Source organism: Bombus terrestris, chromosome 6 (assembly GCF_910591885.1).
Source record: "Bombus terrestris chromosome 6, iyBomTerr1.2, whole genome shotgun sequence".
In the NCBI taxonomy this organism is placed as follows: Eukaryota; Metazoa; Arthropoda; class Insecta; order Hymenoptera; family Apidae; genus Bombus; species Bombus terrestris.
This window is the reverse complement of record NC_063274.1, coordinates 4,207,568-4,230,231: the sequence shown is the minus strand read 5'-3', so window position 1 is coordinate 4,230,231 and position 22,664 is coordinate 4,207,568. Positions and strand designations below refer to the sequence as shown.

At 38.6% G+C, this 22,664-nt stretch overlaps 1 protein-coding gene and 1 long non-coding RNA gene across 16 annotated transcripts in view; one reads left to right on the top strand and one right to left on the bottom strand.

The window, feature by feature from the left end:
* The window catches only part of LOC100650524 (protein unc-13 homolog B), a 377,008-nt gene that overhangs the window by 219,333 nt on the left and 135,011 nt on the right, over positions 1–22,664 (bottom strand). For 8 of the 15 annotated variants that reach the window (XR_007224241.1, XM_048406360.1, XM_048406361.1 and 5 more), the window contains exons 1-2: positions 10,228–10,746; positions 4,377–5,348 (exon numbers count right to left, since the gene is read on the bottom strand). The exons of 5 other annotated variants lie outside the window; for them this stretch is intronic. The gene's annotated coding sequence lies outside the window, so the exon portion shown is untranslated. 2 more of the 15 variants (XM_048406366.1, XM_048406362.1) reach the window with 2 other exon arrangements.
* On the top strand, positions 11,093–12,152 carry LOC125385211. The gene is made up of 2 exons (XR_007224245.1): positions 11,093–11,325; positions 11,414–12,152. It is a non-coding gene; the product is annotated as an uncharacterized LOC125385211 (long non-coding RNA).

Genomic DNA, 22,664 nt, shown 5'->3' with positions numbered 1-22,664 from the left:
TATTTTTTATTATTATAATTATATAATCTCTCCCTCTCTTTCTCCAACATCCTTTTAAAATTTACTAAAGACACTATCGTATGATTTGCATATCACAATTATTTGCACCTTCGCAGCAATTATTATTATATTTCTGTTATTTAACGAAGACCTTTAAAGAAACTGTTTCGGTTGAATATCGTGTTCGAATGTGCAGTCAATGTATTCTGCATTAATCTTAGCTACTTTATCGCTGCCGGTATAATAACAGCTTTATTGTCTGACAATGAACGAGGTTTATCTACTGTCACGCTTCCGTAGAATTCGGTTATAGCTGTCGACCAACTTTAACCATTAATGCATACTCCTTGATTGCACTCTGAATATTTCGTATATTTTATGACCTGTGGCGGTAAAACTTTGTTTTATTAAGAAGATGCCTCAGTTTGTTCAAGAAACAAAAGTTCATTGAGAGGAACTTTATTGAAAGGACGAGCACTGTATTTCCAGTGTATAAAATTTGTCCCTGTGAATAATTTTTCTATTGTATTCATAATTATTACTTGATTGGCGTAAATTTGTACTAACACAATGAAAGAGTTACACTACACGAGTCACGTTTTAAATAAAATAAATAATTGAAGAAAAATCGTAGAAAAAACTGATTGTGTTTTTATGATACATCTATACAATATCTTTAAAATGTTAATTTCAAGCTATTCTGTTTTTAATTCCACGACTTCGTCATATTTGATACGTTGAAAGCTTTCTTCGATATACACACGTGTCGCTATATATCGCATTTACGAAATTCTAATTATTTTATTATTATTCGTTAACTGTTTAAGCATCGAACAATATCAATCATTAATCATATATCTCTTCCACGTGCCGCTTATAATTAACAATCCTGAGTACGATTTCGAGATGTACTATAGCATGTTGCAAGAAAAGAGATGGTAAGTGCGATAGAGAGCGGAAGGCGATGTCAACAAGTGTCTTGGCAAGTTTAAGCGATTTTTCAGAGCTAGGCTTCTTCCTGGCGAAGCTCGTAAAAGCGCTCCGTTCTCACGCGACGCGACCAGGAAATTGCGCCGCGTGTCTGCCAAGTGACCAAAAGCTTAATTTCACGAGCGACAATCGAGCTTGTCGTTCAAATAAATCACAGAGAGGTTTCTTGCGCTATAACATCCCTGAGTTATTGTATCTTCCTTCATAATCGCGCTATTTCACCCATAAACCGACAGTGTTTTATGTACAATGGAAAAGAGATATTTTACGAACTACGTTTGCTTCTTTTAAAGCCACAATTTCTCGAACAAACTATCTTCTCTCGCGATTTGTTTAACATTATTCTATTTTAGTTTAAAACTAGAAACACCAAATTATTCAAAATCTTTCATTCTAGTTTCGCATATCTTGCCTTTGTAATTATTAAAAATATGTTGAGATTTTTGACAAAATCAATGTGATCCGATAGAAAAATAATTACATATTTGTTTATTTCTATCGCGTTTCTTTATTTATGATCTAAAACAAAATTCGTGTGGGCTGAGATTTTAATTACAACCAAACATTTCAACGCCCAACAACCTTAATATCCATTTTACCACTACGTTGTACTAATCCAATTTATCGCTTGACAGTGTCTCAAGACAGTAACAGTATCCTCTCAATTTGAAATTACAATGGAAAGCGGGCAACGTTAATTTAAAAATAATATGAAAGAACAAGCGATATCGAGATCGATGTTTTCACGAGCCGTTATCCGAGTCCAAGTTGCAACTACGAGGCAGTGAACCCTGCTGTCTTTCATAAATTTTAATCAAAGGGCGACACGATAGCGCGCCTCGAAGAGTTATTTCTGCGTGAAACGAGTAGGGGTCCTGACCAAGTAGATGATCATGCATGTTTTATTACACCGCGTTTTCCTTGTTGGCTTTCAACTGGGAAACGTCCGGGAATCCTTACAGGACGAAACCTTCCTTTTTTCCGTGGGACGCGACCGGAAAGTTAATTGAAGGCAGCGACACGGAACGTGTCGGAGAAACCATAAAGAGAAGAATGGGACGAGAATAGTGGAATTATTCCGACCACGTGTCACCGATTCCATACGCTGCCTCCATCTGCCGACAGGCTCCTAATTGAAAGAAAAAAGTTTTCCTAGTTTGCACGAGATGTGAACAATCGAGTTACAAAGTATTCTTATTCGTCGATGAGCGACATTAAAAACTTAATCGACTTTGATACATTTGATCGTATTGAGCTTCTAAAGGCAATCAATAAATTTCGATTTCTCTTGTCCGAAAAGTGTCCTTCTTTTACAACGACGCATCTTTATACAAACATGAAATCTAATCTGTCGAACGTTGTAATCTTTATCTTGATAGAACAAAATGGATTATACGTAATTCGCCAAAATAATATAAAAGGGAAAATGTTTTGCTTCCATTATTTCCTTATAAAACGAAAGAAACTTTTCGGACGAGCTAATATTTTATGATTGCTTTAATGAAATTATAGTTCTGTGTTTGTATATGTAAAATAAGTACTTTTGTTTGCCAGTGAGCGTGTGTACTTATACGTGAAACTTCACAGAAGTTTGTATCTTATAAGCAGGCTCACATATTGTTATACATAAACGATTAATTAACTCGTTCCAGAGGGTATCGCTCATCGGCGACTGGATTTTGTTAATTTCGTTCGATAAGTTTAATCGTATAATCACTTGCACCTGTATCAAAACTGTGTATTATAACGATTATTAGCGGATAAGTGTCCTACTAAATTGTACGTAAACTTTCATGGGATATAGAACATATAGTTTATCGTAAATTTAAACAATAGTCGCTAATCCAGAAATAAATTAAACGCTCCAATTTCATTGATTTTTGACGTTATAATTCGATGATACAAATTTCCTATCTTTAAATGTATATTCATTAAACATATATATCTGTTGAAAAGCGATATATTGAAACAATTGACAGAGAATAATTGAGAAAATGTTGTATGCGTCCTAAAACTTAACCGAATGATCTTCATTAAGCTCTGAAAACGAAACAATTGTATACTTCGTTTAGAATCACTGGAAAATCAACGAGAGCTTAGGCCTACAAAGAAATTATTACGGTCAGAGAACGAGTCGCTCCGAACTGGCTAACTCTGTCCCAACAAGAGTTTCTCGTAACTCTGATAGTTACAGGAATATTTAGACGCTAATGACCATCGAACCTATAACAAGACAAACTTTCAAGCCTATTCCATCGAACAAAAGATAGTTTATCGTATGAAACTTTCAATTTTCAAGAATCTACTTCCTTGGTGTTCCCTGAAAACGCAGTGGATCTTCAGGAATCTAATTTGGCTGATCGTGTCGATCACGAACCTACGTGTTTTTTTTTTTTTTTTTTTTTTACTAATACACACTTTATTCTATTTGTAATAAAATTTTTATGTTTCACGTAGATTGTGGATTTTAAATTGTACGCATCTTTTAATAAAAATTTTAATATATCAATAGTATAACATATCACTTTTCTTATTGTATAAATTATCACGTTCAATTTCATATTACGATATAATTTATTCGCAACTTTCTCCAATTTTAAAACAAATATAATAACAGTCGTCCTTAAACTTTCCAGCGGGAGTTTGTAACCTTAGCACTCAGAAATACCAAAGTACTGAGAATACCGGGCCATAAGAAAATACGACATTCTAAGGACAAACACGTAAAAATTAATCTGAACATCGTACAACCAAATAACACTAATCTCACGTGACAATTATCCACAACCATCCACGAAATCGTTCAATCAAACGTTATTACCAATGGATTCTTTATCTTAGAGGATGAAACGAAGATATTACACAGTCGTATCGAAATCACTGGTACAATTGTATCGCGTAACGAAGCAACCACATTATCTCGAAAACAATAAGCTCGTCTTTGTAAGCATCGTTGTAAACGTCATTTTAATTCTCAAACGACATGGTCGTTGCACGAGAATGAAACGAATGACGATATATTAAATATAGAGAATATCACCGCGTTGTTATCATTTACAATATACGTCGCTCGTGAATATTTTCCTGTTGAATTTGTCTCTTCCGATGTGCTTACTTCAAGGATACTGTCTGCCTCTCTATGCACGAAGGAAACGCAGCCATGGCGAATGAAAAACAAATAGAAAGCAAAAAAGACGATGCTTTTAGAGGCAACAAGTGTTATCTATTCATTCTACATATCCATAGGAAATACAGCGCAGCCTCGTTGAATCTTCAAGAACGAGAATATCCAAAATTGGATAGGAACCACGAGTCGTACAGCACCATGAAAACTGTTCGAGATCGTAAGGACCGTGTTTGAAGGACCTATTCTACTGCTGCCTTACCTTCGTAATGATACGGAAACCGAACGTAGCTTCCGTTTCGAACGGGTGAAGCCTTAACTGCAGATTAAACCAGGTACAACCATTGGGAAGGGTCCGGTCGAGGACCCGTGACGCGCACTAAATCTAAATACGTTTGTAGGCCGTTTTACCCTTCTCTTTGTTTCTTCTCTTCACTCCTTCTTGCCTCTTACTCTTCCTCTACTTCTTTTTTCATTTATTCCTCTTCTTTCTTCAATTTCCTCTTTCTTTCTTCTTCTTTTTCTTCTTCTTCGCCTTCGTTGTCGACTCTTTCAGTTTCTCTTAAATTATTCTTAAGCTGGAGGTAGAATTCGAAGAACGGCTACAGAGGGAACGGCGCGTAAAGGTAGTTAGTAATTGAACTAGGCGAAATCGTAAACTCCGGAAGTGATCTGAATAATATACAATATTAATTGACAACATTCGTTTTGGTCGTTCTTCTCTCCCTTAATTCGAAAGTGTTCTCGTTCACGCGTTTCTCGCTGATACTTACGCGCGTGTTCCCGCGCGCACCATTAGGCATAACATAGATATTCTTATTGGACAACGTGTAAACCTCAAACGAGTAGATAAAACAATAGATTCGAATAATAACTCTTTTTTTTCTCCATAGACATATACGTTTAATATATTAGTAGATTTTTCTTTTTAATAATTAATTATCATATATTCATATATTTCCATATACACATATATAAGTGGTATCTTTAATCTCGCGTTAGCTATCGTGATTCCATCGACGAGCCTCTTTTCGTTCTCTAAAACCTTTTCTATTCTTCTCTCCTTTCTTTTAATCGATATGTCAGACTGTTCCCATTCGTTCGTTTAAATTATTCATCCCTGTTCCTTCCCTCGGTACCGAGTTTCTCCCCGAGCTCTTAACTCGTTCAGTCTCCAACGTGTGCTGCACCTTCCGCCGATATAAGACACTTTTCCTCGTTGATCACGCCGCCTCTGCAAACGGAATTTCACGCGATGATGCGTACGGTGATCACGCAGTGTCGCGTCACGTCTCGCCGCGGGGAACGTGCAAAAAAACGAGGAACGCGTGCGCTGCGATCAAACCACCCACGATCTCCTTTCTCCATTGCGAATCACCGCGCTTTTTGCCACTGATACACGCTGCCCGTCGCTCGTCAGAATTTAAACGCGGTCACGGAGCTGCTGGCGCGAGATAACGCCGAGGGTGGCAGCAAGAAATTCGGCGAGCCCCTGAGTTCACGGCGCTCAAACGTCCATTGAGCATTAAAAGCGTCGCTCAGCTTTATCGAGATCTACGCCCCCTTCTTCTAAAGCAAAATTCGACCAACATCGTGGTTATTATCTCGAGACAAAATTATCCTGCTTTTTGGTATCTTTCTTAACGTTCGCGGCCATAGAAATGGGAATAACAGCGTAAAAGGGCGAGGAGCGTGCTTCGGCGACGACTCTGATTCTTCTATACGATATATCGGAAAACGATAAGAGCAGGATCGTTGGGAAGAAAATGAGGCTCAGTTATAACTTGAAAAGTGAAAGTATCGATCGATATTCTGTTTCAGATTTATGTTTGTTAGCAATTTTTAAAGCTTGTCAAAGATAGTTGGTCAATTGGCTATTCAGCTTTGGGGCAATTTATAACGAATACCTAAACTTCGTGTAGCTAGCGTAGAAAGCACAAGTAAGAGTTGTTGATGTTCGACAACAGCTAATGACTCGAAGTTATATTGCTGTTAGGTATCGAGAGTTTTGATCGTTTAGAACGAGAAAATTTTGGTATAGTAAACATCGTACGATCGCGTTGCCTTAAAAGGGTAGCAACGTGATGCTTACAAGAATTAACCGTTCGATCCTTCTTGCTTGGAAAATATTTTTACTAACAATTATATAGATCGATAATAGCAAAATTTAACCATAACCTCGAACGTATTTCTTCCCTTGACCTGCATCCTAAAAAAGTTTCATTTATTCTTTAAACCGTAAGGGATACTGTACAATTTCAAGATATCGAATTATTTTACGCATTGTTTCCAAGTTCTATGAGCTCTATCGATCCATTCCGCAACAGCTTATCCCTTTAAACGAGAACGCGAAACTTGTAACGTTTTCTCGCGAGGAAAGGTTAAGTTCTCGCTTCGAATGCAAAAAATATTTCGCGTCTCGCTTCACCGAGGATACCAAACATGTTCGTCGCAAGATACTGCGTCAGCTGCGGCCAGCGGAAAAGTCTACAGGGCTTTCGAGGCTCGCTCCTATATTCGCCTGCTCTCCAACTGCTTGTGATATTCTGCAGATAACAGTCCCTAATACGATAATGGTGGAACTTTAAATGAACTCGCCTATTTTTGAATAGAATTGTATCAAAGTGAATAGAAAAGTTGAGAAAGAGTTAAAGTCGCCAGCGATATTTCTTTACTGGGAATTGTAGCGAAATTGTCATAGACTATCTGCTTTAAAAACTCGCACGAATCGCGAAGGGTATTTCCGAAACAGAAACTAAGGGCTTTGGGAATATATTTTATGCTTCGTAATCCATGTAGATTTTTACGTTCTAGTTATCTACAGTACATATCTATCTATCTTGTATCTCTTTTTTTTTTATTACTATTTCTGTGTTACCTCCCTTCGTCGCATGTTATTAAATTCTCACAGCTCGGACATCGTATTCTACTAATCGGAATTAGATAAACGTAGTTCAATAATATGACGTTATCGTAGCAATAAATCTGATAAAATCGTATGTATTCAACTTGAAAGATCAAACAAAATATCTTATATGGCGTGATTAAAGAATCGTTAAAATATTCTCAAACTATCCTTACGCCGGTGAAATATCCTAAACAAATCTTTGGAGTTAAATCGTCGCGAATGAAACTCGAAGGGACTATAAAAAGTGGAGGAAAATCAAAAAAGGAAGTGTTTTAAAACCCTTTTTTATTCGAATCTTTTTACAATCTTTACGAGTCGTGAAATACGTGTTTCCAAAGCAAAACGAACCACTTGAGGGTCCCCTACGTTCGCGTTACGCGATTTATTTTCGCGTATACAATGTACAAGTCACGGTAGATGGAAGTTCGAAGCAACAACCCTGGAGGATCGTATTCTCAATGAAACCGCGTCGGTGCCTCTATTTCTGGCGTAACGAAACCTGGAACGATTAATCACGGATATCGTAACCAAATGTATACGTTAGCTCGTGTATACGAAATGAACTTGCATTGGAATTTCTGCTTTATTGCTCCGTTTCGAAACAAAACATACGATACGTTACGCTAGGTACGTTACCAGAATTATATTCAGATTTGCGGGTACCGTGTTTGCCTTCGGTAAGAATAATTCTCTACGTCGGAATAAAATGGTATAGGAATATTCGAAGAAAGTTTCTGGTTTATCCTGCAGAGATATTGTTGCACTGAGATAGAATAAAGGCGATAAATTAATCGAGAATAGTGACGATGAGCTGAATATCTAATCCTGTTATGGAATAACGCTGCACAAGACATTCGTAATAAGACGATATAAACTACTTAAGAAGAGTTTCTTTTTATCAGGGATAAATTATGAATAAATTATAATATATTACTTTAACGAAAAATAGTACTACACTAATTGCAAGTCTTTGAAAAATTGCAATCAAATTAGAAGATGGAAATTATTCTATATTTCACAATGAAACGTTGATAAGAATTGATTCGAGGTAATTTTTCGTGTGAAAGGATATTGTATAATTGACAGTGGACAGTTGCTAGAAAGAGAGATGATGCTGATTCCATAAGAAAACGAGGAATGTTTCGCCTTATTGAAACGAAACGCGTGAAACAAAATTTCGAAATATCAACGATCAAAGCAAGAAATAAGATTGTACGTTCGCTATTGCAAACGAAAATGATCATAGATCTCGTTATTCGGACAGAGTTTCTCTTTGGTGGATATCGTGTAATTGAAACGGAACATGAAATTGGAAAAACGAAATTTCCGAACGCGAAGATCAAGTAACAACAGGCTAATGATATACAGACGTTCGTGATTTACGCGGTACGTTTTCTAACACAACGATTCGATACCGGAAGGCATAAAATTAAGCTTAAAGTTCGGCCTTTGAAATGAAAATTTGCTGAAAATTTATAACGAACCTGCGATCGATCGACTGGTCAGAACAAACGCGAGAGAGAAAAGGGAGGGAAAGAAAAATAGGGAATTTCCAAACGTTCCGACGAGAACACACGCGCGTGCCCTCTCTTCAACTCGTTGAGCTAACGTGCTATTGACCCGCTAAACCAATTTCCGGGGCGCAATTGCGGAAGATTTTTATTACAGGGAACGTAACCATAGAATCCAGTCGATCGTTTCTACCTTCCATTTGTCATGTTAACCTGTAACCGCGTACCAAAGATGAAACGAAAACTTTCGATGGATTAAAAAGTTGCTTCGAGCCTTCTTCCGATAATTTAACATGACCCCTGATGTATAAGTCTGCGAATTATAATTAATTAATAAAAGTTTTGAAAGTATCTGTCAAAAGGATGGATTCTAGATTTGTCGTTTTTGCAATTACTAAAAGCATACAAATGCTTTCAAGAATCATCGATGTTGATTTTTACCGAGATAGAAACATGATCATATATGTATATTTATGTATTTTCATCGCGTCCTTCTAATTATGATCGTCGATGTTCTAAATATTTAACGTTCTAATAGTTCTATCGTAGGTTTTTAATATTCAGAAACAATCAGTAATTGCGGTTACATGAAATTTACCATATTCGACATTTCCTCGTTTTTTTTTATCGATATTAAACCAAAAAATAATTCCTCTCGATATAATGAATGCTTCTGATAATAAATATCGCGGTTCACCGTTCACCTTTATAGCATGCAATTATATGGTATTAATTATATCTTCCTGGAAAAGTCGAATTACATAACTGTAACATATCGCGAGGCTTCGTAAAACTTTGACTAAATGTAAAATCGATCGGCCATTTCAACATATAAATTTCCAAGTTGGAACGCGAGTTTTCCGTATCGAGGAAGTTTCGATCTGGAGAAGAAGAGTTTCGGTCGTCTCGAGCTTTCAACGTTTCCAAGTTTGCCCGAGTTGCTTAGTTTTAACCCCCCTTCCGACAGGAAGGAAGACTGGCGTGGAAGCAAGTCGAGTATAGCTCGCTTCCGAAGTGGAAGAAACGCGTATTATGGTTTTGTCTGGCAGCAATCACAAAGGCGGCTCGTTTCTCCGGTGCGCGCCGTTTCTCTCACGGCCACGAAATTCCCGTGCTTCAAAGAACGTCGAATCCTTCCCCTCCGACAAGCATTCCATTGGAATTTTAAGTCGTTAGGAGGATGATACCGAGCATTCCGTGTTCCCCCAACGACAACGAGCTTCTCCGACTTTTTCGTATCTCGCGAAGCGTCACGGGCAGCGTAAGAAACGGTACTCTCGCTTGAATTTTAAATCGTAGAATTTAAAGCGACCGCCCCGGCATCGACCGGTTTTTCTGCGTCGCGTTCCTCGCGGCTTGTTTCCCACTCCCCTCGAACCCGTTCGAATTCGAATTTTTCCACGACGCGACATTCCACGAAATATCCCGATAAAGCGAAGCATCACATTTAAACTAGACATTTATTCAAAGAACATCACTGGGTGCGTCGAATTATCTTCGACTATCTCGTAATCGATGCGTAGTAGAATCGCACAAATTTCCTCGCACTCACAAAGCAGCACGATTCCATATAAATCGAATTTCACGATTCTCGAGTACGAAATCACACTCGCGCGCACCAGACGATCTCGCGAGGCAATCGAAAACCGGCCAAGCAAGGGAGCCTGTTCCCCGACTACCGAGCAACGACTTACATCTCTCGTTTCACCTCGCGTTCTACCTCGGTCCCTTTTTCCTACTACACGCGAATAGATGGAAGCACGCGCGCGCGCGTGCACGCAGCCAAGCTAGCAGGCAAGAGGCAGACAGGCACGCGAGCACGCACGCACGCACCAACGTCGACGCACTGGACGATTACTTGGGCCACGCGCACCGACCCTCTCACGATGGTGTAGCACACGACGACTAGTAAGGCAGGAAAAGAGAAAAACGCTGTCGGCCGGTGTGTAAGCCGCGAAAGAAGGTCGCCGTTCGTTCACTCGGAAGCCTTGCCGGCGTTCTCGGAGCGCCGTCGCGCGAGTAACCGGCGGGAGGACGCTGCTCGACGCCGGCACTTCCTCGCTACTAGCATCCCCGGCGTCTCTCTCGACGTTACGCTCGACGGAAACGCCGCGCCGGCTCGACCTCGCCGAAAGACGCGCGACTACTGTCTGAATGTGGGGCAAGGCTGACCCACGCACACGCACACGCACACGCCGCCGTGTGGGCCGTGGCAAGCACGGCTCTCGTTACTGCCGGCTGGCACAACGTGTACCTTCGCTACTAACCTACCTCCCTCCTTCCCCTTCTCGCCCTCCCCCGCCTCTCTACGAACCTCCATCGCATTTACCCTTCTCCGCAGCACCCCTCCATCGCCACGAGGATATATCTGCTCCAGTAGCCCCCTCTGTCCAACCGCGGCAACGACGATCAACCTCTCGAACCACCACCCTTCCGAGTCCACGTACATTGCGCATGCCGCAGTGCCGTACCGAATCAGAGCTACCCTGTGCACCCTCATCGAGCGGAATTCCATCGGTCGATTTTTTTCCCCCTTTCGTTTTCTCTTTCTCTCGTATCGAGGGCGCCTCTGCACACAACGCTTATCGGTCGATCCTTCGTCTTTCGTGGTCTCTGTATTTTTACCCCTTTTCTAATTATCCCAGCCATTGTCAGATGTCGTAAGTATCACAGGTAGTATCATAGGTGAAATTATGCGTTAAGTATTGTTATTCGTGTATTTTTGACGCGTTCGTTTTGGTGACACCTTTTCCTCTGGTCTATCGATTCGACTTGCTCTTAGCAACGTAAATGTATGTGATACGATTTGGATTTCAAAAATTGGTAAACGTGTGGACGTTGTTTCGTGTCTGGGTTAGGTCGTTACATGGGTGTTTTCAGGTACGAGCAATGGGCGAAGATAGCGTTGCTGCGAGTTCAACGAACTCGCTGGGTTGGGTGGCAGTTTGACAAGAATGAACTTCTTCTTGTCAAGTTTTACGCCTAGGAATCATTGAATCAAACGCAGTACTGGGCAATCTAAATTGCACGATGATTACGGCACGATTGCAACTTCTACACGTCTTTTATGCTCGACGACTAATTTCTGTTGCCGTATAAATTAATAGAGTTGCTGCTCAGTTATTGAAATGTTATGATTACAGACTTTCTCCTGACGTTATCGATGGACGTGTTTTATAATTACTCGTTCAAGATGAGGTAAGCAATTAAAGGAGGAAGGAGGCAAAGCGTGTATTGTTTTATTCTTATTTCATATGTGTTTTATTGCGAGCAAAGTAAAATCTACGTTGTACCAATTAATAAGGAGCTCTTCTCTTTTAAAATCGAATGTCGACGTTCTTACCTGATCAATCATTTAAAATGTCCCTTTCCTTTAAAAAACATCGATCTAATTTCTGATCGATCGAAATTGATCTAACTTTGACAATAGCACGAAAGATCGAAATTATTCCTCGATAGTAACGTTTGTCTTCATACGTAAAAAAGTATTTTGGGAATCCATGGATTTTATTAACCTTAATTTCCTCTACCTTAAAGAGGCGAAATTTGTGACATTTGATGCGCGATCGAATTTTTACGAATCGATAACAATACGATAAAAATCTTTTTGTGACTCAAACGAAATCAATTTTAAATTTTGTTTAATGCATCTGTACAATTCCTCCGTATGGTATCGTTATTTCTTTCCTGTTCCACGTATCACATGTACAATTTATTTTCCTATTTCCACTGAAATTGAGAACCAGGCCACAAATTTTTATTCCTTCGTTTTTACATACACATACGCGAAGTGCACACGTACATTTCCCTTTGCATACAACTACAAACTTTACTTTACATTATTCTCAAATGACCAACCTTTGGAATTAATTTAAGCGCTGTAAAAGAATTTATTACTCTGTACATTGTGCAGTGTACGGTGCACGTTTTCTTTCTTCTTCTCTTTCGTTTATCAGATATGCTCGATTACTTGATTACTTAATAGCCGTCATTGTAAAATAAATAAAACAAAAAAAGAGCCGCGTAGCGCATAATATTTCCAAGTGGTCGACACTTCATTAATCCTACGCGTAAGTAGTTCGAAGAACTTGTTAGGATATTTTTAGAAGGCACGCTTTCCTCGCGTGTTGCCCAATGGAAACGTGTGAGTGGATTACGACGCTGCGTGCGTTTATGCAGATGCAGCGAAGAATTTTATTAAAACTCTTTAAGACCTCCTTTATACACAGTAGATACACTGCTCGTTTCTCTTGTCGTTTATGCGGATATAGGATCTTTGCATCGAGGTAGGAATTCTCAATGTAAAGACTCGAACATTAAAAACAAGTCACTCGAGGACAAAGAAGGAGACGAATAAAAGGAAATGGTAATATTTATTGGAAAATGAGAAGACAAGTAAAACGTAATTAACATATCGTATATGAGAAAGTTGTATAATAGAGAAACAAATTTGTCATTTCCTAGCAGTAGGTTAGCTGTACATTTTTTGTCTTTTGAATTAACTGCTTCGTGTGAGCTACGTATATAGTTTTTTTTTTTTTTTTTTTATTTAGTCAGCATAAGACAATTTATGTTATTGAAGTTCCTCTAATGTTTTTTTCAATGATGTTTATTCGTGAGCTTGAATGACAACAAGTTGTCACTTTGTTATACATCCTACTTCCATTATTAACCCATTACCCTAAATCGTTTTAAATAGGAATTTAATGATATAACTATACAGTTCTGCCATCCCACTTTTTTGTGAAATTCTATACCTATACAAAGTAATTTAATTTTCTTTTCTTTTCTTAAATGTATTTTCTTACGCATTATTTCATCAATAAATCAGATTTTATAACTATATCATTAAGTAAAGTGAACTTACAGCGTACACCACTGTATTAATTGATTACTGCTTTCGCAACTGCCTTGTTAGTTTATAGATAGAAACCAAATTTCCAATTCGCAATAACGTTTCACGTATCACCTATACATGTAATAAATGTATTAGATCCAAACTAATGGGAGAATTCGCATGCTATTACAAGTTCAAATTACGACTATATACTGATTATATCAATTATTCTGATACTATTTGTGTAGACAAGAGCAGAACACACACAAGAGCAAATAAGCTGTTAACTTTATTCCCAACTACCCTAATTTATTACTTCCCGCGTATATTTAAAATATCTACGAAGTGCTTCGTAAAAATCACGCAAACTCTACCTCTAACTAGGAAAAGTTTTATCGAAACTTAAGAAAGTAAGAAAAAGAATGCTCCGACCGATCGTATGCAGGTGTTTCATTACGCGTAACACCGTTACGTCGCATTGACAACACGCTCGTTCGCAGAAAGCGTGACGAGGCAAAAGAAGCACGCACGACCGCTTAAAAATCTACTTCACCAAATCGAAACGAGTTCATTGCGTGCAATGGCACATGCGTGGCCAAGCACTTATCCGAAGGCCAGGATCTGGCCGATTCTTGGTATCGCGCCGGTAAACGATGAAAGATCGTGGAAAAGCTCGCGCTTTTGTCCGGCGTGACAAAACGCGCGACCGCGTACACGAACTGTGTCACGTTCAACAGTTTACCCTACATTCAACAGTCTTCCGTGAGCAGCAGGGATGCTTTGAAACGCACCACCCTCGAGGACAATGACTAGCGTCGCGAAAGAATTTCAACAGACACCGAAGAATCGACCGAGATAGAGTTTTTAGAAAAGCCAACCAGGAAGATCGAGCGAAAGACATATTCGAAGCAATAGAGAAACACAGACTGAAGATTTCAATGGTACATAGAGTGGTTCAGGAACCAGATGGCAACGTTTTGGTGGTTTGTCGCGTTCGCGGTGGCAACAGCTGGTGTGAATAACAGTCTGAAAGTCTTTCTTTTTTGCTGTCCCGTGTTTTGGACACGTGACAGGAAAAAAGATTGGGTTTTAGATGTACGAGGTGTACTTACACATAGTGAAACGATTGCACGTTTCTACCTGAGATATCTCGTCCGCATATGTTAATTATTATGGACTTGAATCGTTGGAAATATATCTGAATAAAAAAAAATCCGTAAAAATAGCTTGCTAACCTGAAACATTTTCCTCTACCGTTACTATCTCTGCTTCTTTCGCTCGAGCCATACAAACTGGTAAGACATTCGATGTTTACTATGCAAATGATAAGCCTTTGACACGAATCTCCCTTTATGCCAACACAAGCAAAGCCTAGCCTCGAAAGTTACCTACTTCGGAAACACCCAGTAGACAAACTAAGAAGCACACCCGAGAATTGCGCGTGGTTCGGTGTCAGAGTCGTCGCGAAAATGGAACCGCGTCTCGAGCAACGAGACCCAGCTAACTCAAAGCTCTTCTCGTCCCTCGACAGCTTCGCTCCGCCTTCTGCCTTGCCAACCTCCTATCCTCAGACTTTCTTCGGTTCGCCAAGGTATTCTCCAGAGAAATTATATTGCGACCCAAAGCACGGTCGGTGGATGGCGCGGCGAGAGAGCCGGAAAGTGCGATAATTCGTCGCAACGCACGCGGTGTATTCAACCAGTGGCGGTAATATACCCGAGTTGCTTGTTGACCTATAGGGTGACACAGGATAAAGTCGCGAAGCAACTCGATGACCGATTTTGCTGCAAGCTAAGCCACGTTTCGCGGGTAGTTCACTGTGTGTTTGATGATGAGGTGTCAGACGCTATAGACGGGGTGAAGATGAGGGACGCGACCTAAAATACGTTCAGCGAGAGGAAGAACGCTCCGAGAGGGTCGATGCTACGTAGAATGAGCGACGAAACGGAAGATACAAGGGAAACGGGCGGGTTAAAGGGAACGCGGCGAAGAAGGGAAAGGAGAGGAGAGCAGCATGCGGTAGCAGCCACCACGTCGTATACCAACGCCACTCCATATTGATTTTCCGGAAGGGGGGAGAATGGCGGTGAAGAGTACGAGCGACAGAGACGAAAAACGGGGATGTAAGATGGGAAGTTGGAGGAAGAGAAGGATATAAATGGAGAAGGAGAGAAAGTGAAACGGAACTGGAGCTGTAGCTGGAGGAAAGAGGTAGAGAGGAAGAAAGAAAGAAGCGTGAACCGACAGGGTGGGATTAGCTGCTTCCTCGTTGTTGGCACAAGTAACCTCTGAATTTATGTTCGAAGATGGCGGTTTATGTACCGGTCGGTGTAAATATTTCTGCGAAATAAGCGAATGATAATGAAAATGTGATAATTAACGATGATCGGACTATCGACTGGGCGCTAGTTGAATGTCGTGTGCTGTGATTGTACTCAATATGGTGAACGTAGTATAACCAGCACGTGTATAATTCACGATCGACGGAATCGTTTTGGAAATTACATTAATGAAACGTTGGTTGAATGTATTTCTGTATTATTTCGTGTATATGTGATAAAGTACACTTTGCATGATATTATTTGAGTTCAGTAATAAGTTGTACTAATTAGGACAATGAAATTCAGAATTACGTTTAGTCGCTTGTAACCGTTACAATGTCGATGTAATTAAACTTCCAAAATTAATATTAGTATTAATCTTCTAAACGTTTCAACCACGACGAAACACAAATATAAGATTATACGAAGCCATGATTCTTCGTCGGTATACAACAGATTAAATAATATATAATATAAATTTTATAGGATAAATATGAAAACATTTCTTTACAGACGTATATCTGTGTGTTTCAACGATTTAAGGATAGTGCTCAGATCAAGTACGTAATACGATGCTTCCGTGCCGTGAGTTCGTACGGCACTGAACAAGGAATCGTTCATCAAGCATAAAGTAGAGTTGGTTCGTATTTAGTCAGACGACTTCGTATCCGTCCGTTTCCACTCGTCAACATTCGCGACGCGCCGTGTAAACTCGGCTGACGCTGCGCGTTAGCACAAACCGCGCGATTATTCATCTTGCGACGGAATATAATCAGCGTCGTCTACCCAAAACTTTTTACTTCCGCTATTAAATAATCACTGGCAGCACGCCGGCTGTGGCGATACGAGGAATGGATTTCGTTTGACGCGAATGATCATTTCGTTCCGTGCAAATTACACGTAGGTATGCTGGAATTTAATTAAATTTCTCGTTTGCTGGCACTTTCGCGGAAGCATCGTTTCACCTTATCGTGGAAAAATAAACTCGTATCAGCTTCCATAGCAAATATTTTAGGAAACAATTGCTCTTTGACTATTCATTCGTTAGTCTTCTCACAGATATTCGTTTAGCTATTGCAGAAGGCAATAGTAGAATGATCTTTTGCACAATTCTTTTCGTTAAAGAGAAGAATCTAATTTCCAGGTGTCCACGTATTAAATGGACTTGTGCTTTAATTAATTTGCACCAGAAAGTGACAGTAGAGATTTTACTCTAATTAGGGGAAACCGTATGCAGCGATTAAACAGTAATTTATACTTGGAGTTTATTCCACTGATCAAGGATAACTTGGGCGGAAAGGATTAATTTATACTTAGTATAATTTGCTTTTAAGGAAGGGCACGATCACGTCGTCTAAAAACTTCGATGCTAACATCAGTGAAATTTCACGAATGAAATTTTTGTTCGTAATGAATTTTAGAATAAATGAAATTAAAGAATCAAAATAATCTTACACCATCTAGATAAAGAAATTTACGCTTAGGGAATGAAATCACCCCCAACAGTATTATACCCGTAATGTTATGCTGAAAAGTTTTAACTGAGAAAAAGTTTTTTCTGCATTTTTTTCCTTTTGCGCCTTTGCGAAAACTTCATCAAAATGATTATTCTCGCTAAAAGTAAGATTTAAAACTTTAATGAAGGTACAAGTGTCTCTAAGAAGATGTTTAATAATGCTAATGAACTAGACTACCAAGTATTTTTAACTTAACGCTACGTTTCACATTATTATTGGGTACAAAAATTTCGTAGCGTATACTTTTACCTGCTTTCCATTTAAGCCGATTGCTAGAATACGGATATGTATGCAATTTCATTTTTTTTTTTTTTTTAATTTAACAAAGGAAATAGGACATATACAGAGATTTATTTCACACACTGAATATTATAGCGAGTATTATCTAAATTTCCTATAAATGAATAAAAATCCGCAATCATCAAATATACCCCTGCGTCCGATATATCGTTTAATTCATCCACCACAATAAAACTCCTATCTCCATATTATATTTATACTTATATTTACCATAAGTACAGCGAGCAAAGATGTAAAAATTCACTAGTCAGTTCAAACAGAAACGAACTTTATTATTATTCGAAAGTTTAATCTCGAATCGAATTGCTCGGGAAGAGAAGTGTTTAAAAGTCAGAACTTTCTGCTAGCATTGTTCGTGTGTGTCCAAGAGACTGCAACGTGATAAGACTTGCGAAATAATACAGACTGCAAGATAGAACTTAAAGGAAGTTGCAGGTTATGGGGACCAATCGCGAAAGGTGACACGAGCAGCAAACAGCCACGTTCGCTTTTATTATACAGCACAAAGTTTTCGTTCGCGAGCACAAATCGCCGCGTGAAAATAAATCAAGCTTGACAAACTCGAGCTTGTTAGTGTTCCGTCACGACTTTCTTCTTTCAGCCAGTCACGATGGTCTTTCCGTGTGACTTGGCCAAAACACGTGATGTTTGCACCAAACTTACCTACCCGCGATGCACCGTGAAATTTTTGTCTTCGCCATATACAATCTACGTAATTTCTGCTTCAGTCCTTTCGTTTTTTCCCCCCTAGAAACTTGCACAGTTATCTCGTGTTGTGTACTCTAACAAATGAGAGTTGAAATTGGATAATGCGAAACAAAATTGATATAAATTTGACGCATCGTCTGCTCCCTATTCCTTTCTCTTCTTTTTCTTTCTTTTTTTAATTTACGATCATGAATCACAGAAGACGCGGAACATTTTAGAGGAAAACTTGATGTATTCGAAAATTTGCGATTTGATTTATAGAGAATTATTTTTATGGCGATATCATAAAAGAAATTATTACGTTACTCTTAAATCAATCAATTCTTGCAGAACGCAGCGGAATATGACGGGTTAGTGTTATGAGAATATAATGCGCTAAAGAGGTTGAGCGTAAAGGAGGACGGGAAGTCGTTACTGTCAGACGCGCGGTGCACTCAATAAGACAGAACTTATCCTTCTCTGCAGTTTCTTATATCATACGCAATTTACTCGATTCGATAGAAATTTTATGAGCATGTAATAATTGGATAGCAATCGCATTTACAAAGTTAGATCTTCGTTTATTCGTTCTGAAAGAAAACTGTAGATTTTTGCATATTAGTTAGCTAGTTAGTTAGAAAGTTAGCATATCACAACATCATAGAGAAAATTCGAAACTTTTCGCGACAGAATTAACGGAACATCATGTAGAAATAACGATATCTATTTACGCAAAACTTTTTACGAACACCGGCGCAAAAACGCGGATTTACCTAAAAACATCGAGTCAAAATGTTGTACATAACACGAAAGAGCAAAGGTAAGATCAAATTGAAAAGTTTCATCAGAGAGTTGCACGGTTTTGCCGGGGATTTTCGCAACTTTCCAAGTCTGCGAAGTTTCCGTCTGAAACACTGTCGATATTGATAAGAAGATATGTTGTACTTTATATTTACTGTCTGTGGCTTACGCTATCGGTTCTCATACCATCCGTCGACATTGTATCGTTAAATTTTCTATTGTTTCTGTTCACGTTATAATAGAGTACACTAAGTTTACTGCGCTGAACAAATGCTATTTCCGTGGATTCTTATATTTCAACCTTTGCTACGCTACGATCGAAGTTTTTCCGCAAATGCAAAGGAATTTTAGTTGATTAATTGGTTAATTACCATTGTTGGAATATTTATTGGAGTTATTAATCGATATTGGTTAAAACTTTTGGCACTTTTGGTACTGACGAGACAATGAATTTGAAAGGTATTTTGTAAACAAGCTACACGATTATTGTAATCTTTCTGAGTTACAATTTGTGTACTAACTTTTGCAGTTTTTCTGACATCTAGAGACATAGAATAAAGATTTATTATTGTGTTCATTATTGAAAGAAAAACCTGTCTCAGAAGGATTAAGCACTGTATTCTGCTCGATAAAAATTGAAGTACCAGGGAGGTTACTACACAAAGACAAATAAAATAATATTTATTTGGATACCTTCGTTAAGATCTCAGTTAAGAATCTCATAACAACGCTATATACCATAAACTTGTATCTTAGTCAACTTTATATTGAACTTGTTTACCTGTTACACTTATTATTTAGTCAACATATCCATGTTGGCGAATGAAATATTTTCTATATAATTCGATATTGCACGAATAGCGTAGGAGACAAAATAATATTCTCAAGCAGCATCTATGAACTTCCATCTTTTATCGAAAGATCAGTTCAACAAGCCAAAGTGAAAAGGATAGGTAAATAAGCGAAGAGAAAGAAGGACAGGACGAACAAGTCGTTGTAACTTAATTTGTTGCGAAGGGAAAAAATCACGAGGAAAAATATTTCAATCTCCTTAGTACATCGAATCGAGCACTCTTTGAATAAGAAATTCAATTTGTTCTGTATTCTTTCGAAATGAATGTAATTTCACGGCGTATCGCAATGCCCCGGTTAAAGTAAACACTTGCGCAATATACAGGTGAGTCGACGTAGCTAACATAGAACGACACGCAACGTGCTATTTCATTATTGTTCCTACACTGTTTCATAGAATATCGCGGTCTAATCCGTTCCTCGAGTAAACATGCTTTTCCTTCGCGGAATGATGGCTTCTTCATCGTAAACGGTTGGATAGTTTGTCGTCGAACGACTTTATTGCGTGAAATACGAGTAGCCGAAGTTCGCTAAGTTTCGCACGGAAGATATACATGCACATTCAATTAGCCAACTAATTATCCAACCGTTGTACTACTTTTGTTCGAGTCGTGTAACGCGTTCTTATGTCTCGTGAAACAACAACACAGAGAACCAAGGTAGAAAAAAAACATTTTCGAGAGATGTAGCTGTTTTTCTTGATGCTGTACTCTAACAAACATACCATTAGGAATTATGGTTTCAACAGGAACGAAGACGAATCCACAACAAGAAAGCCTGGTGTGGTTTTCGAAACATGTGAAGCGGAAGCGGATATGGAAAGACACGAGATATTATTTGCTGAGACCGTAACCATTTGCATTGTGTATACTATCTTTCAAAATAAAGAGGAAATATAACTAAAGATATATGTTTTCGTATTTTTATAAAACAAATAGAACTACTTATAATCATTAAAAAAATAGTTCACTTTCTTAGTGTTTTCCGCAATTTTATTCGACAGCGAAAAGCTTAAGAACGTGAAGTAAAATTCACGAAATTATGGGAAAAAGGTACGCGCCAATTAGGATCCGCGTAGTATGCAAAGAACGTGTTAAATTACCAAATGAAGCAATTACTTGCGATTTTATGTTCTTTTTACTCTACTCACACGAAGAACTAAATGGGTAATATTTTGTGATTATTCGGTAATGCGTTAAGAAATCGTCGATGTAGAGAAAATATTTCTATAAAATATTTTTCCAAAAAAACGACATATACGACACGTATCTTTCCCATCGGCAATTATTCGTACAAAAATAATGTTCACCTTAAGAACTGTAAACATGTTCTCCCTAACGTCTTCAAAATTATTAAATATAGAGAAGCAATATAAACGCGAATAATTGAAAACGGTAGAACCATTAAACAGTCGTTTCAGCGTCGAACGTTACCATTCCTTATCCGTGTTTGGAACACTTACGGATATAAGTGGACAATAATTTTTTTGTCGACGCACCGGCATCATCTATTATATTACAGACTGGACGCGAGGACAATAAAATCGAATGACGTATTGGTCGCCTTCTTCATCAGCATCTTCTACGTCATCTATTATATGGAACGTCCGCTCTATTGAGCAACGCGACGGGATAATGCGTTTTGAATTAATCGCTGAAAGAAAATGCCCAGCGGGCTCGAGCGCGAAGGAAATGGGAGGGATGCTTTGCCGCCTCGATTTATTCTTACGCAGTCTCCCTCGTTCAATGGCCATTCGTCAATTACGCCCTCTTTCGTAATAGGAATCAATAGGTCGAGATGAATCCAAGGACCAAGGGTCATTTTTTCGACGTTACAGGCTGTATGTTTTTTCTTAACGGAGAATAAGGAAAATATCACTACATTTTACGAGATATGCCACATACGGTATATTCTCGACCTGCATTGGTGATGAATTAACGAATATTATGTGTGTAATGCGCTGAGGTATACGTACGTGCGGAGGAAATGTGCTAAAATGTAAGATACGAGCCGCTTATTTATCAAATCGGTTAACCTGGCAAAACGAAACGGATGGAAAATAAAATGCCACTTCCGCGATGCTCAATTGCGCGTAACTAACATTTACAGGTTTTATTTATGGTATAACACCTAGCTTTTTATCGGTAAACTAGAAAATACGCAAAATGTGAATTCCAAAGTATTCAAAAATACTTATGGCAATATTCCGCATACGCATCTTGCGGAAGTAATTAGTGTGTATAACAATTGATGTGATAATTTTAATTAAAATAAAAAACGCTTTGATATTCAGATTGTAAAAACTTCGGATGATATATGAACCCCCTGCCTATAGTTTCTTCCCATTTATACCTTTCTTTCCTTTGTATATTCGCTTTTCTCTTGTTATGTTTTTCTTTCGTATGTTTCTTGCTGTACATTTACTCTGCCAATTTTGAATAATTCGAAAGCGCGTTCGAAGCTTTGGATCAGATTAAATTTTCTTCGTGTACGAACTATATCCCTCGTTTGTTCGTATCGAAGATTATGCTTCGCATACTAATCCTCGATAAGTCGAGAAACCGAGCAACAAAACTCTCGTCTTCTTTTCTCGTAAATTTTTCCCCTTATAAAACGACTTTACCATTTATTAGTAATGACATGATTGCATATACGAATCGGTCGCATGTTAGTAACGTGGACCAGTTTACTCGATGTATCAGGCAATGCTCGTTAAGCAATTCACGAGCTGCACATGCGTGCCAACGTGGATCGTTACCAAAATTAAAGGACTGACCTGTACTTGGTGCAACGACATTTTTCATCATTAGAAGCAA